Below are 15,247 nucleotides of genomic sequence, written 5' to 3' on the forward strand. Positions count from 1 at the left end.
ACGAGCCGTCCCTTTCACGCGTTTCACTTCCCTCCGACACGCGGCCGGGTTGTGGGGTAACGCAGCCTCACATGCCCCCGTGGCTTTAAATAATTCAGGGTCTCTCACGTGGCAGAGTACTCCTGCAGCCCACTCAGCCGTTCAAGAACATTCCCACCAGCTTACTTGTGCTTATGTGGCGACAGCCGGGGGTCAAGACGACACAGACGCGGCGGCCACAGCACACCTGACCTTTACCCCGAGCTACGGACCTGGACAGCGGAATCAATAGCCTGGCTTGCAAAAGGAAGTTTGATTCGACGAAATGCTGAGTGGCTAAATGTTGATAAGGAGCCATGTTTGATTACAGGGTGACACGTTTATTATTGTCAGAGACTGATGCGTGACTGCAGCACACGGCAGAGAGCCTCGACACACACGCACACACACACACACACACACACACACACACACACACACACACACACGCACACAGTTTACCTGCATGCGCGGCAGGATGCAGCCATCGAGCGTGAATGTTCTCTCCAAGTGGAAAAGGCCAAGAGGTAAAGTAATAACAGCAGCTTTACCTCAGGTGGGTGGTTCTGGGTTCTGGGGGTTTATGTGAAGTGCTATTTAAGGAAATGTCACCCTAAAGATATTACAGCAAAGTACTGAAAGTCAGAAGCGAGTCACCTCTTTGTCCCCCTGTTGATGTCCCACAGAAACACTCATTACGGCAGCGCGTGCTGGGAGCAGAACGTCTTGGGAAAGGAGGGATTATGTAACCTCGTTCACTTGTATACCTGTGAACCGGAGCACCAAGCTCGACCCGCAAATACTTTTAAGAGCTAACGGACAGACGGAACAAGTGTCCACTTTTGTCTTCACTCCCAAACGAGCGGCTTGGATAAGAAAGGTGACGGAAGTTCCTTTTAGAGGAAGGAAAGATAAGAGGAAGAGATAGGGAAGTCAAAATGGAGAATCGTACTGCCGTGTGGCTATTTGGGTTTGCTTATACTTAACGTGTTCAACTAAACACTAATGTATCTGCTTAAATGTTAATCAAAGGACGGGATACAATGAACGCACCGGTGAATGGACAATGATTCCTCATTATTTCCTCCACATCCACGTGAATCCTGCCGACCGACCGAGTGTGAGTGGACAGACTGGCGAGAGCTCCTTCCAACTCTGCTGGCTGACGGAGGCAGACATTTGTCTCTGTGTGTGTGTGTGTGTGTGTGTGTGTGTGTTGCAAGACAAATTATTCACAAGCTTTTATCCTCAATATGTCACATGGGCATAGTCCTACTATTTTTAGGCCTTTGTTGAAACGCGCGCTCACCCACACAAACATATGCACCGACGCACGCCCACGCTGCTCCTCATCCTCCTGCTCGCATCCACACACACACACTGACATAGTGACAGTGATCTCCACACGTGCATCCACCCAAACAGACGCCGACGGGCCCAAAACAGGGAGATCTTTTGACACTTCTGTGACAAACGAAGCTTGAAAGCTTCTGCTGTGTGCGGAGTTTACAACCGTCTCATGACTGGATGGAGGAAGCAAGGAGATGGGTGGGACACCCAGGGGAGTATCCTGTTTACAGGGGGGGGGGGCGGCGTCTCTAACCCTGCAGCAGGGCGCCACAGGACACCTACGGTAGTGATATCTTTAGCAGCAATGATGTTAGTCATGAAGGTCCGGCCATGATCTATGGGAGATGCTCGCATTCCAAAAATAATACAATGTGCAGGAGTCAGAGTCTATTTCTACACGTACTGTAAGTAGGAGCATACTACGCTGTGTGTGTGTGTGTGTGTGTGTGTCGGCTACTGGAGATTGGCGTCCTTCCTGGAAAAGGAAAAGAGCGTTTCCTCTACACACAAGCCGCCGTCCCTCTCAGACAAAACCAACACCTAAAAACAATGTTTCTGAAGGTTTCCAGATCTGCAAAAAGGTTTTGCTCACATCAATAGTCGTCCTAGTGGAACACAAAAGGCAGGAAGACGCACGTGATGGCGCCGGGCGGGAGGACTGAGTGAGGAGTCGGTCAATGGGGGAATAAAAGAGGCGAGAAAAAGAGTCACTGTGACCACGACAGCAAAGAGTCGCCACCTGATACATTATGCATTGTGTTGCACTAACTATCAGCGCCTGAGGGTCAGAAAAGGCTCATTTCCTCTCATCCAAGCTACCGCTGCCGATACACCTGCATAGTTTGCACTGAGAAGGGGAGGAACTCCCCAAACGATAAAACATCTCATCGCTATGGCGGTATAATCTACAGAGACGGGGAAGTCGCACTCTGCATTTGGAGATCAGTTCAGGACCAATGAAAGACATTTATAGCTCCTGAAAGCTGCTACTCTGACTCAACGTCTGAATATTGATGCCGTCGGTGTGTATTTGAGTGGTGCACGTAATCTCTGCAAAGTCAATCCCACTGACACAAAGGAAACAACCCCCCCCCCTCGGCCCCCCTCGGCCCCCCTCCGGTATCCATCACTGTAAGTGATCAGCACCGGAGGCCGACCTCGCTTTAACAGATCAACGCTCCTTTCTTCCGTCTCTTCCCCCGTTAACAACGAGGACACATCCACCTGCCATTCGTCCCGCCCTGCGCGGCGCAACCTGACATCCGCACACCTGCCGTACGGGGCCGGCCGCGCCGCAGGGCCTCCACGACCCAGCCACAGCGGAGCGGGAGCACGCGTCGGCCTGCTGTACAGGAAGCGACAGATGTGGCGAGGAGTAGGGAGGAGTCTTCTGAAATGTACCTCAACATCTCGTTAGCGATCTGGCCGTCAGGAGGCATCTAGAAAAACACCACCCTGATAATCTGAGCCGCGTTGGAGACGTTGACTCGTAAAAAAAAAAAAAAAAAGAAAGCTAACCAGGGTTGAGGACGGTTGGTGGCCACGGGAATTTGCAATAGATAAGACGGAGCGGCGCCAGCTGTTCCTCCGCGACACAAATAGCCGCACTGTCCCTCTGCTACAAAACACACACACACACACACACACACACAGAATGTAAGAATGCGTAGCGCCTTAAAGGGGTCTGTCTGTGCTTCACACCTCTGATCAGCTCATATTCTCTCCCCCTTACTCTGATCCGAAGCGACTGTCCGGTCGAGCGGCGGCTGAGGAGCGTCGCTACGAGGCGGCAAAGGGCGTCGGCGGGCCGCTCCAAGCGCTCGCCTAAGTGCTCCACATCTCTCTGCGCCGATGAAGACGTTGAGCTGTGAAGACGCGTCGTCGAAAAGAGAAGGAAAAAATGCTAACCCGTCAATTTTGGGTCAACAGCGTTCAGAGAGCATTCGATCATCGCTGCTTTATTTCCTCATGTTTTCAATGAATAATAAAACAATTACACGTGACAAAATTGTCCTTTGAGGGTTCATGAATATGCTGAATAAAGAATATCGATTCATAATTCAGGACATGTGACAAGGCTCAGGCCGTGTGTGTGTGTGTGTGTTTTGAGCGCTGAGACGGGCTCTGCTTGGTGTTCTGGTCTATCGTCAAACGTTCTCCGTGGAGGTGATGTTTCTTCTTCTCTTCCAGCCTGTTGGCTGCACTTGGCTCAGCTGCTGAGGGGGAACAAGTTGCGGCGGCCCGGGTGACCATGAGACGTCCCTCCATCTCCAGGGAGAGGTTGGGGAGGGTAATTAATAGTTTCATGGACGCCCTCAGTATTGCTGATGCCCCGTCTGTCTTGAGCACGTCGCAGTCAGACAGAAACACACACACACACACACACACACACACACACACACACACACACACACACACACACACACACACACACACACACACACAGTACCCAACCTTCTCTCTCAGTCCGGTGAAACATATCTTGAACCCCAAAGGTCACAGCCTGCAGTATCCAAACCGTTGTTGAAGGGAACTAAGCTGACGCAGTACCAGCAGCCGCCTGTGGGGGCAGCGCGGCATCGCACCGGGACCTGGAGCTCGTGGTCATCTTATCAGATTCTGCGTTCTTCTTTCATGCGCACCTACAGGACGCGTCACAGCCTCGCACATCCGGGCCGTTCACCTGAAGCGTGTCTGTGAGCGGAAGCAGAAACGCATGCGACCGGAGCTCCCGCGGCGGGCTGCTGGGAATGTTTCAGTTAGTGACGTATGCGCCCCCACGCCACTGTGATCACGCTTCAACCCATCAACAAAAAAATGAATCCGCAGAGAGAGAGAGACCTTCCCCCCGTGACCCCCCCCCGTCAGTAGAGACCATCCCCCTAGACCCCCCCCGTCAGTAGAGAGACCTTCCCCCCGTGACCCCCCGTCAGTAGAGAGACCTTCCCCCGTGATCCCGTCAGTAGAGAGACCTTCCCCCGTGACCCCCCCCGTCAGTAGAGAGACCTTCCCCCGTGACCCCCCCCCGTCAGTAGAGACCTTCCCCCGTGATCCCGTCAGTAGAGAGACCTTCCCCCGTGACCCCCCCCCGTCAGTAGAGACCTTCCCCCGTGATCCCGTCAGTAGAGAGACCTTCCCCCGTGACCCCCCGTCAGTAGAGAGACCTTCCCCCGTGACCCCCCCCCCGTCAGTAGAGACCTTCCCCCGTGATCCCGTCAGTAGAGACCTTCCCCCGTGATCCCCCCCCCGTCAGTAGAGACCATCCCCCGTGACCCCCCCCGTCAGTAGAGAGACCTTCCCCCGTGACCCCCCGTCAGTAGAGACCTTCCCCCGTGACCCCCCCCCATCAGTAGAGAGACCTTCCCCCGTGACCCCCCCCCCCCCCCCCCCCGTCAGTGGAGGGGTGGATGCTGACGTATATGCATGCGTGCTCCCCCCACGTGCTCTTATGTAATGCGTGCGAGTTACGAAACCGTACATTGGAAAATACGAGCCCACTGCGCGCGCACACACACACACACACACACACACACACACACACACACACACACAGCTCTGGGGGGTCTCCCCCTCGTTAGTGTGTGAGCGAATGCAAAGTATTCACCATAAAGGAAGAAAGTACCCCTGTGTTTTCCGGTGCATACAGAGTGTGTGTGTGTGTGTGTGTGTGTGTGTGTGTGTGTGTGTGTGTGTGTGTGTGTGTGTGTGTGTGTGTGTGTGTGTGTGTGCGTGTATTGAATAGACGGGTGTAAATCAGAGCCTGAGTGAGAGGCGGTACACGTGTGCAGAGCTCCAAAATAAATGATTTACTGTGAGCCTGCGTATAAAGTACCTCAATAAAAGTAGAGAACAAAAAGAAAACAATGTGGGTTCTTAGTTGTGTGTGTGTGTGTGTGTGTGTGTGTAACGATGGACAAGAACGAGAAACGACAATAAAACAAGGCAGCAGTACGAATAGAAGAGTAGTGACACACGTATCCTGTCGCCTCGAGAGCGCAGCACTTCATCCCCAGAGAGACGCTCACACTATGATGGATTTGTATCAGATGTTAACGCTTCAGTTCGTTACAAGCGTTTTTCTCATCAGGTGTAATAATGTGCGTAATCTGTGTGCTTTCACAAGCAGGCCCATCGGTCAAAGGTCAACGGCGAGGACGCAGTCTGTGAAGTATATAATGGAGCTTTACAACAAACTGTCCTTTTGGTGCTTGACTATGGTCGCCATTGACCTTTTTGCCATTGACCTTTTTGCAGGGCAGGGAAAAGGTAGCCGTCTCCTCCTGGATCCGTTAAGCTGCTGAACAAACGTAAGTGGAACTCTGGGACTCGTCGGACGGAACGAATAAGATTCAAACAGGAACCTTCCCACAGAAGAGTTCCACTGTTTTCAGACGGTCGTAAAGAAGCTGCGTCGTGCGCTCACTGAGAGACAAGCTGCCAGAATGCTAAAAAACAACAACGACGCTAATGCTTAGTTTTATAACATCATGCCGGCTAAAGGTCACATGTTTTCTCCGTCGCAACCTCCCGTGTGTTTATGCAACGCCGCGCCGGGTTTGTCCTTGTGTTTCCACGCGGACGGAAGCTGCACGTTGGGAAAATAACGAATCACCAGCAGGTCGTGAATGCGTGAGAATCAAATGGGAGCACACAAAATAAAGCCAGCCTGCACACGTGTGAACTGAGTCACTGCTGTGTGATAGTAAACTGGCAGCAGAGCCAGCGTGCCCAGTTATGTAAGGCCTTTCTCTCTTGCACACACACACACACACAATGACCTGAAAATGTGTGCGGATAATGTTTCAGAGGGCAGGCGAGGATCTCAGCTGCACTGAACATCTCCTCTTCTAATACTCGCGTGCATTAGTCCATTCCTTAAGTGCCTGACGTCAGGCGTTCGTATCTGCGGCCGTCATCCGCTCCGACTCGTCTCTCCTTTACTCTTCTGCTCAGATTTGAGGTTTGAGTAGTTTCATGTTTCCAGCTTCCTCACGACCTGAGCTCTCTTTTTTCCCCTCACCTTCTCACTGAGCCGTGTACCTTCTTGTGAAGCCCATCCTGCTTAAGTGTCCTTCAGCAGGTCGCCCAGCTGCAGCCGATCGTTTCCTCTCACCTCCCGAAAGAGGAAACGCCAAAAGAACCTCAGAGTTCACAACCAAAGGGAGGCAGACGATCGCTTGAAAAGGAAAATAGAACGTGGAAGTTTGTATTTATTGATATTGAAGACAAAAAAAAAAATAAGAGAATGAAAAGTATTTGGGGGTTGAATATTAACGAGTTGTTTTAAATAAAATATTTGTTTTCATTCTTCACTCGTGTTTTTTGGTATTTACTGTTTTTCAGTTCAAATCTTTTTTCCACTTTTGGCCCTCATGTGACTTAGGGGGCGTGGCATCATGTGCGCCGGGCGCCTAGTCATCAGTGATGGTTAAACAAACAAGGATGAAGACGTCCCTTAACCGCGTTGCCCCTGAGGAGACACTGACAATTATGCGTTTTTCATAACTTTTGACCTGGATTATAGAGTCCATTAATATTAGTGACCTACTCACTGCTTCACCCTCCCTCTCTCTCCCCCCCTCCCACGCCGGCGGTCCCTGCAGTGCGTCCCCGGCGCGCCCTGAGCCACCTCGCTCACGGTTACGCCGTTGAGTCGTGGGTCCGTGCGGCCCAGTCACCGGGCGCCACACACACTCATGAATGATGCAGTCCTGCCCGGCCCACGAGGACACGCAGTCAGGCGCCGTCTCGCGGGGTGAATACAAAAGGAGGGCGGCGGGGGGTCGTGTGGATCCCAGAAGCCAGTAAACGATGCGATGCAGCACGCGCGACGGCCGCTCCGCCCGGCGCCGTTACACCAAGTGTGAGCGGCGCTCCATCACACCGAGCACGGCGCACTCGCGCGGATCGCCACGGCTGCCGTTTGGTCCGCCATCAGTTTAACGGTCAATCAATATGTGGACTGACGGCAAGTTAATGAGGCGTATAGTTTATATTCTCTATTAAAAGGGAAACTTATCTAATGTTCATGAGAGTTTGATTTACTTTCAAGAAAAGGATGGGAAAAATAAAAAAGCAGAACCCAGGATAGCAACGGTTGCCTCCTACACTACCCACAATGCAACTTGGTAGGCAACCATGGTAGATTTTCATTTTTTTCAAAAAATGTGATTCCCCTTGTTTGTAGAGACGTAAAGGTTTGATTTGTGCATTATGGACCATATGTCATTATTTAGGGGGGTAACGATTCATTCACTGAATCGATTTATATTCCTGCGATCCAACTGAATCGATCTGTGCTCCGCAAATCAGCATTCCGGACGACGTATATTGATTACAAATCGATTGAAATGGTACATAATCGATACTGCACATTGGATTTAAGCACAAAACGGTGTGGATGTGTGTTTGTTTGTTTGTTTGTTAGCACTTTAGACACGTTAAACGTCACTGGATTCAGTCTGCCTGTCTGTGACGTCATCAGTACGCAGCGGCCGCCGCGCGAAACTCTGAACAACAACAAAACACGGCTTGGAGGAGACGACTGCGAGCGAGACATTTACAAACCAACTTATCGATCCAGTGGAAACATTTTGGCTTTTGCAAACACGGAGGTGTTCTAAATAAGTCGCTCGCTGTTTGTAGAATATGTAGAAGACAAATAAAAAAAACACGGAAACACAACAAATCTTTCCGGCCGTCTACTAAGGCGCCGTGGGATTAAACAACGGCGACAGTCAGGACCTCGAGCAGCGTCACCGCTGCAGCAGCAGCAGGTAACTCAGCTCTGCAGACGCCTCAGGCCTCCAGCACCAAACATCACAGTAACAAATTTATCTGTAAAGACATCCGACCCTACAATGTGGTTGAACATCCGGGGTTCTGTGAATTGATCCAAACATTGTGTAATTATTGTGTAACGTTTACATTGAAAATGGCACTTGATTCAAATAAAAGGTTTATACATTTGCCATTAATTATGGTTTGCTTGTTTATAATATCCGTCATTAATTTAAACCTGATTTCCTTACAAGAAACAGGGATCTCAGAAACTTTGCCTGCACTGTCCAGTAAAGTTACTGAATCGATTTCAAGTCACTGAATCGAATCGTTCTAAATGAACCCAGATCGTCCATGAATCGAATCGGCAACCATGAATCGTGATTCGAATGGAATCGTTGTTAAAATGAATCGTTACACCCCTATAATTATTACATGGATACTGTGATGAGAGACAAGACTTGCAATTTGCATATCATGATACAGCACAAGAGTTGATTCCTTCTTTGAAAGGCTGCATTACAGTAAAGTCAAGCCAACAAAACATGATGACTGCGCAAAGCAACACTGGACAACATTTAATAAGACAAAAAGCATCGAAGAGTTCCAGCCTCTGAACATGAGGAGGATTGACTTCATTTACAATTTCCTGAGGTCTGGGAAGATGTCGCTCGGCGAGCTCTTCACCACCATCCGTTCTTTGATAGGGACCCAACTGGTGTGAGAAGATTATCAAACCCACAGACTATCTCATGATTCAGGGCACCGCTTGCTCGCCGCCGTCACTGTGTCACCTCGGCCTCCGCATTCTGTCACTCGGCAGTCGCTAATGGCCTGTACGCCGCGGCAGCCGCAGCCGGTCCCTGCAGAGCAGCCGCCATGAGGAGCGGCTCCTGCTGCCGTATGGGGAGCTGACAGAGAGCGGCGAGCGAGCGGTTGTCGTCTTAAGCGCCTGTACAATTACTCCTTCCCAGACACAGGGGTTTAGGCTTACCCACCTTGCACTCAGCCCCCCTGGGAAGTGCACCAAGGGAGAGGGGGGGGGAGGGTGAAAGCGATAAAGGAGCAGGCTGACAAGTGTAGAACGCTAGTTGGCCGGCGAAGGTTCGATGTCACACAGAGGTTGAGGGGCGAGTGGTGATAAACACACACACACACACATATATCCACAGTGTGTGTGGATCCCACCTGCGTGTTGCCCTGCGTTTCCATTTGGACTGATGCATTAATGAAGCCCCGCACTGAAAATCAGCAGTCGTCATGGTAAATAAACCAGTGCCATAAACACTCTTTCAGTAAACCAACGGTCCAAAATCCAAACATCCCCCAGCTGAACATAATCCCGTCCTCACCAGACTGAATTACTTCAGAACTTTTGGAAAGTAGAAAAATCATCAACTGAACCACTTTCTGTATTTCAGCCCTCCAGCATGTGACGAGTTCAATGCGCACTTTGCAGAACTAAAATGATACGAGCATGAAGGCAAACATGGGTATTCATTATGGAAGGTACAACTCAATAAGGTCACGGCGAGATCAACGTGAGTGTGTTGTGTTGTGTTGCTGTGCAGCGAGTTGTGATGCTATCAGTGATGCGCCGATCGCGTGCCGCCGATCAACCAGCCGACGGATCCAGAAGTGGAGGGAGGCGGATTTGGGCAGGCGGCAGCAACATTTCCATAGATTTGGTATAAGAATAACAAACCGGGTGAACAATAGAGCACATGACCTGTAGTACAATGTCACCGTGGCGTGTGTGTGTGTGTGTGTGTGTGTGGAAGGAATATTCCGCTGGGCGGTTAAGAAAACTGCGACCTTGCCGTGGGCTCCTGTCAGAATTAACTTAGCTCATGAACAGGGAAGTGAATGTGAAGTATTCGTGCCATCCGATATCACAAACACACTTTTAGAACCGTTAACTGATAAGAGGAGGGAGTTAAACGCGGTGCCCGTCACACCTAATCTCTGCACGCGACAACTCTGTTGTCCGTTTGCCGACACCTGAGTATAAAACTATGAGCGATGTATCTGTGTGTGTGACAGTAACAGCGATGGTATCGCTGATTGGACTTATTAGCCGCTAATCGCCAACGAAAGGCAGTCAAAGCTCTTCCAGTGTCGCCCGAGGGGAGACCCAACAGGGCCACACAGATGAGGACGTGCTATTGTTTGTACTTAACCTGATGACATTCATTATCAGAGGCCTAGAAGGACTTGCAGCTTAGCTAAATCTGGGATGTCGCTGGCGCCAGAGCTCTTTGGTGTTTTATTAGAGAGCTGCTGCAGCCTCTCGACGGCGAGCGAGGCGCTGACTCACGCCAGGGACCAGCACAAGCAACAATATTCAAAAACGGTAAACAGGGATGTCGGCGTTCCATGAAACATTACAGAAGGCTTCGGATGGGCAGCAGGCGCCTCGGAGGAAGGCGTCCATGGAGACCGCCTGCTCCACTGTTCTTTAATCCCTCAGAAGGACCTCGGCCACAAAGTAATCAGACCCCAGATCTGTGGTTAAAGCCACAACCGGGCCAGTTCAGAGCCGGGAGAAAAGAGGGAGAGAGAGAGGGGGTCGGGGGGGGGAGGAGGAGGGGGAGGAGGCCCCTCTCTCCAGATGATGCACGGGGACGGGACAAACGAATGAATGAGATTGCGATGCTGTTGCACATTCCCCGTGGGCCCACATGCTCACTCTTCTCTTTCCTCCCCTCCTCCCCTCCTTTCCTCCCCTCCTTTCCTCCCCTCCTTTTGTTTTGTTTCAATTTTAACAAGGTCTGGAGCAGCGGCGGGCTGAAGGGGGCATCCGGGGTGTTTTGGCTCAGCTTCATGTCACATGCAGGGGCCATGTGAACAAAGTGGCACAAAGGGGGCATGCGGGGGCATGCGGGGGGGGGGGGGGGGGTGCAGGCAGGGCAATAGTGAGATGAAGAAAAGCGAACTAAAGAGGGGAAGTCTTTAACCAGAGGGAAGCAGAAAACAAGCGGGCGGCTGCTGAGAGGGAGTTAATAAAACAACCACAAGAGAAACAGGAAGTAGACGCTGGCCGGCCGACGGATTAAACACACGCAAGAAAGAAAGGAAAGCAAGGCCATCGGGAGGGAAGGATCATCTACCTGCTCGCTGACAGCAGGAGACCAGCGGTCCCTGTCAATCATTGAGACCGGCTGCACAGACCACGTCCCCAAAACCGCCCGGTGACTTTCTAAAGTGTCGAAGTCGGATTCATGCAATCCCCAAAAAACAAGTGGGAAGCGGTTTGTAAATCTCATGATTATCAATCATATTACAATAACTTTGCTCAGATGGAACTTCGTGTAAGATCATGCTGAATTGGAAGAATCAACAATGTATTCCAGATTTACTTTCCGATCAAGGTATCAAGGTGGATTAACCGGGTGTTACAGTCTTTAAGTGCGCGTTCACAGACAAGACACAAAGACTCTCCGGCCATGAGGAAGTTTCCCTCTAGTGCTTTTAGCGGAGATGAACTTTACACGGGGTTATTCCATATCAACAACTGTGCCCCTTGTATTGGAGCAGAGTCCATAAAGAAGCCGGCTCAGCTCCACCCGAACACGCCTTATCGCGCCGTGTCCAGATGACACAAACAAAGATAGTGGGGGCAGTTTGGGGACTCATAGTTTCTGCAGCGGATGCAGCTTCCTCTGTGAAAACAACATCTCCAGCAGATGCAAACACCCCTCTCCCCTAAAAACACGTTCTTGTAATCAAATGTGTGCTGAGGAATAGTGAATCAGAATAAATTGGAACTTTGAACGTAATACAAAAATATGTTCTCTGGGGACTCGGGCTTTGTGGAACAAATCAGCGCGAGCGGCTGCAGCGCTGCTGCTCAGAAGCCTCCCGTCCAGGAACTGACACAGTTCTGTCCCGTAAACCAGCAGGCCGCTCGCTCCCTAATCGCAGTTTTTTTGGGCCTCTTTATCGCTGAGGGTTGCAGATGTTCTCCGGTATTAAGAGAGTGTGGCTGCTGATCAAAGCCGAGCCCAGCGAGCCCCCGCTGGCCTCGCCCCTAATCCTCCCCCTGCCGCGCATGTGGTCGGGACTGGTGCTCTACTCGGGCCTAGCGGGCCTGCTCCTCAGTGAGGGGGGGGGGAGGGCGGTTTGACAGACGGCCTGAAACGATGACCTGCGCGCTTCGTTTTTGCCATTTCCATTTATTTTATTTTTTTATATTACACAGAACAGGGCGACCGGTAATGCTGGGAGTGAAAAGCAATAAGCCCGGCAGAGATGAAGAGATGCGGAGGGATGAATGGGAACTGTCAGGGGCTGTGAGGGAGGAGGCGACGGCGAGGAACGATAGCGAGGCACCAGGGAGCGGAATCGATCATGAGAGAAATTGAGGGAGGGAGGATTCGCCCGGAGAGGAGGAAGCGATCTATATTAGACAGAAAACAGTTCCCCTGGCTTCAACCGCTACGAGCCGGCCGGCACACGTGGCCCCACGTGGCTCCACGTGAAGAGACGTGTGAAATGTGATTAGTTACACGAGGACCCGTTTAGAAACACCGGCGGCTGTCAGGCCACAAATCTCAGAAATCCCATTTAGAGGCCGGCGACACGCGACGTGTCGGAGGGAACCCGGCGGGACCGCCGAGGCCAAACAATGACGGGGCGTGCGCAGGCCGTCCTCCTCCTGCCTGCCAGTGTGAGCGTGGGACCGGCCCGGCTCACCGACTGCACAGAGACGGCAGCGCGGCGCAGATGGAGGGGGGCGCTGCTCTGCTTAATAGCTGCCACGCAGAGAAAGTCTGGAGCGGCGTTAAGCCTTTAAGCCCCCGTAGAGTCCTTAAAGAGGCCCGGAGGAGGGACGCAGTCCTGAGATGACTTTCCTCTAAGCTCTGAGAGTGACTGAACTATTCATCATCTCCTTAAAATGTCAGGATCCCGTGTGCACGCGGCGAAGACGTCCCGTCAGTCTGTGGTTTACGCATCCAGCGTTTTTATTTCGTCCCTTCTATTGATTCAAACTTTTATTTGAAGTCACAGGTTCATCATAGACATGAGTACTGCTTTTTTTAGATTTCCATGATGAAATTCAACCGTCCTTCCAGGTTGTCACCCCGTCGACAGGAAGGTGGTGACGTTATGGAGGTCGTCGGTCTCAGTGAAAGTTTCAATCTGCCAACAATTGTATCAGTTCCTAAATTTTATCTTATCACAAATTTGTGTGAAATTGTTACGGGTAGAAATAACATGGCCACAGTGAACTTTTACTTCCCATATTTAATCAGTTTATCCTCACGTCCATATGGATGTTATTCTAATAATCCACAAGTTCTTATGGATGTAGTGAAGAATGCGACGGATGGACTTGCTACACATTTACACATCTGTTTACACGTGAAAGTCTCAACATAAACTCGTTTATTTAGTTCTCAAAAACATGACCCGTCATTCAAAGATGCTGTAGATTCAAGCCGCTAATAAAATACATGACGAATCGGTGCAATGTCGCCCTCAGAGGTACAGCTGGGCCCTCAAGTAATAAAATACTGGAATTATTTCAAACCCAACAGTGAGACAATATGCATGAAATCACAATTTGTTTTGACACCACTTCATATTAAAAGCGGCTTATAAAACCGAAAACAGGCTACGTTATTGTGAGAGACGGAGAACGAGTGAAATTACAACTCTACCAACCAATTACCACACGTGTTTAAAGCCAGAAAGAGAACGTGTTTTATACTGAGCCCTATCTGCACCGTCCCATTAGATATCTCTGCTTTTATTAGTTCTCACCGCAGATACTGACGACCACGCGGGAATCAACCTGAAAATTGGGTGCAGCGCGAGAAACGCATCGACCCCGACTTCATTCCACTGAAGGCTGAGCTGTAAACCCGAGAGGAGCTGAAAAGGAATTAACACTCGGGCGGTTTCCAGGCCGGCCGCACATAAAGCACATAAAGCAGGAGAGAAAACTCCAGTCGATTTCAGGTTTACGTGAAGCCGCTTTTCAAAAAGGGCCTCTGTCTCCTCCTGGACAGGGACGCTACGCTCACACAGAGCGGAGAGTTGTGGAGTGTGTTTGCAACGCTGAGTAGGCTAATGAACCTAAATTATTAAGTGCGTGCTTTGGTTAAAGGACTCTGCCTCTCGGGGAGCCGCGTGTGCCACTACGAGTTTGGGCTCTTTATGTCAAATCCCTGTTCTTGCAAGTCTGCGCGCGCACACAAGCGCACACACACACACACACACACACACACACAACTAGCTCAGGGAAAGGCGCCATCCAAGCAGGACACGAGCGCTGAGGGTCTTGTGTCCTCGGAGAAGACCCAACCCGAGCCGTACACCTTCAGCTGGTCACATCAAGGCTAAAAGTACAGTTATGAAAAATAAATGTGTCAAAAGCAAAACCCTCTGTGGACTTTTATTTACAACACGGCCTCTCAGACACAGAATGTATTGATTATTCGGGTCGCTCGTTTGTACTTTTTCTCCTTGTGCTCAAACTCTAATAAAACGGTCTGTGCGTCACAAGCGGCTCCTGTGTGAGGAGCGCTGAAAGGATCCCTCGCCGGGCTGCCAGCGAGTCCAACGAGGACAGCGGCCCTTTGATCCGGCCAGCGTTCTGTACTTGTGTGCGTGTGCATGTCTAGCAGGGCAGAGCCCCTCGTCTGGCCCCCGAGGAGCCCATCGAACCGTGACCGTGACCTGGACCTTTCATAACGGCCAGCGCACGTTCTGTAGGATCTGGCACCACGGCATCTCTCCGAATTAACGGGCCTCTTCCACGTCATTCTGCCGCCTCCCCAATCACGCTAAGTGCCGCATTCCTCTAGTGTCAGGCTTATTAAAAGACACGGTACGGTTTACTGGCCACGCACCGCATAAAGCACAATGACAACGCACAGAACTCCAATCGTGAGAGACTGATGGAATAAAGAGTAAGAAAGGAGATACTGGACTTGGACTGAGGTCTGTGACTGAGGTCTGGTTGTGGCAGCTGCGCCTGAGAGTCAGCTGAGACCGGCTCCATCTCAACCATTTAAAGTCAGCGCGGCATCCCCTCATAACGGCGCCCCCGCCCTCCCCCCCGGGCACTTCCTCCTCAGCAGACGCGCCTGAC

General features: G+C 51.0%; 1 protein-coding gene across 1 annotated transcript in view; it reads right to left on the reverse strand.

Annotated features, from left to right (window-relative positions):
- Positions 1-15,247, reverse strand: part of phlpp1 (PH domain and leucine rich repeat protein phosphatase 1) — a 34,497-nt gene that overhangs the window by 15,140 nt on the left and 4,110 nt on the right. The gene's annotated exons all lie outside the window — the stretch shown is intronic.

This window comes from Gasterosteus aculeatus, chromosome 3 (genome assembly GCF_964276395.1).
Source record: "Gasterosteus aculeatus chromosome 3, fGasAcu3.hap1.1, whole genome shotgun sequence".
Lineage (NCBI taxonomy): Eukaryota > Metazoa > Chordata > Actinopteri > Perciformes > Gasterosteidae > Gasterosteus > Gasterosteus aculeatus.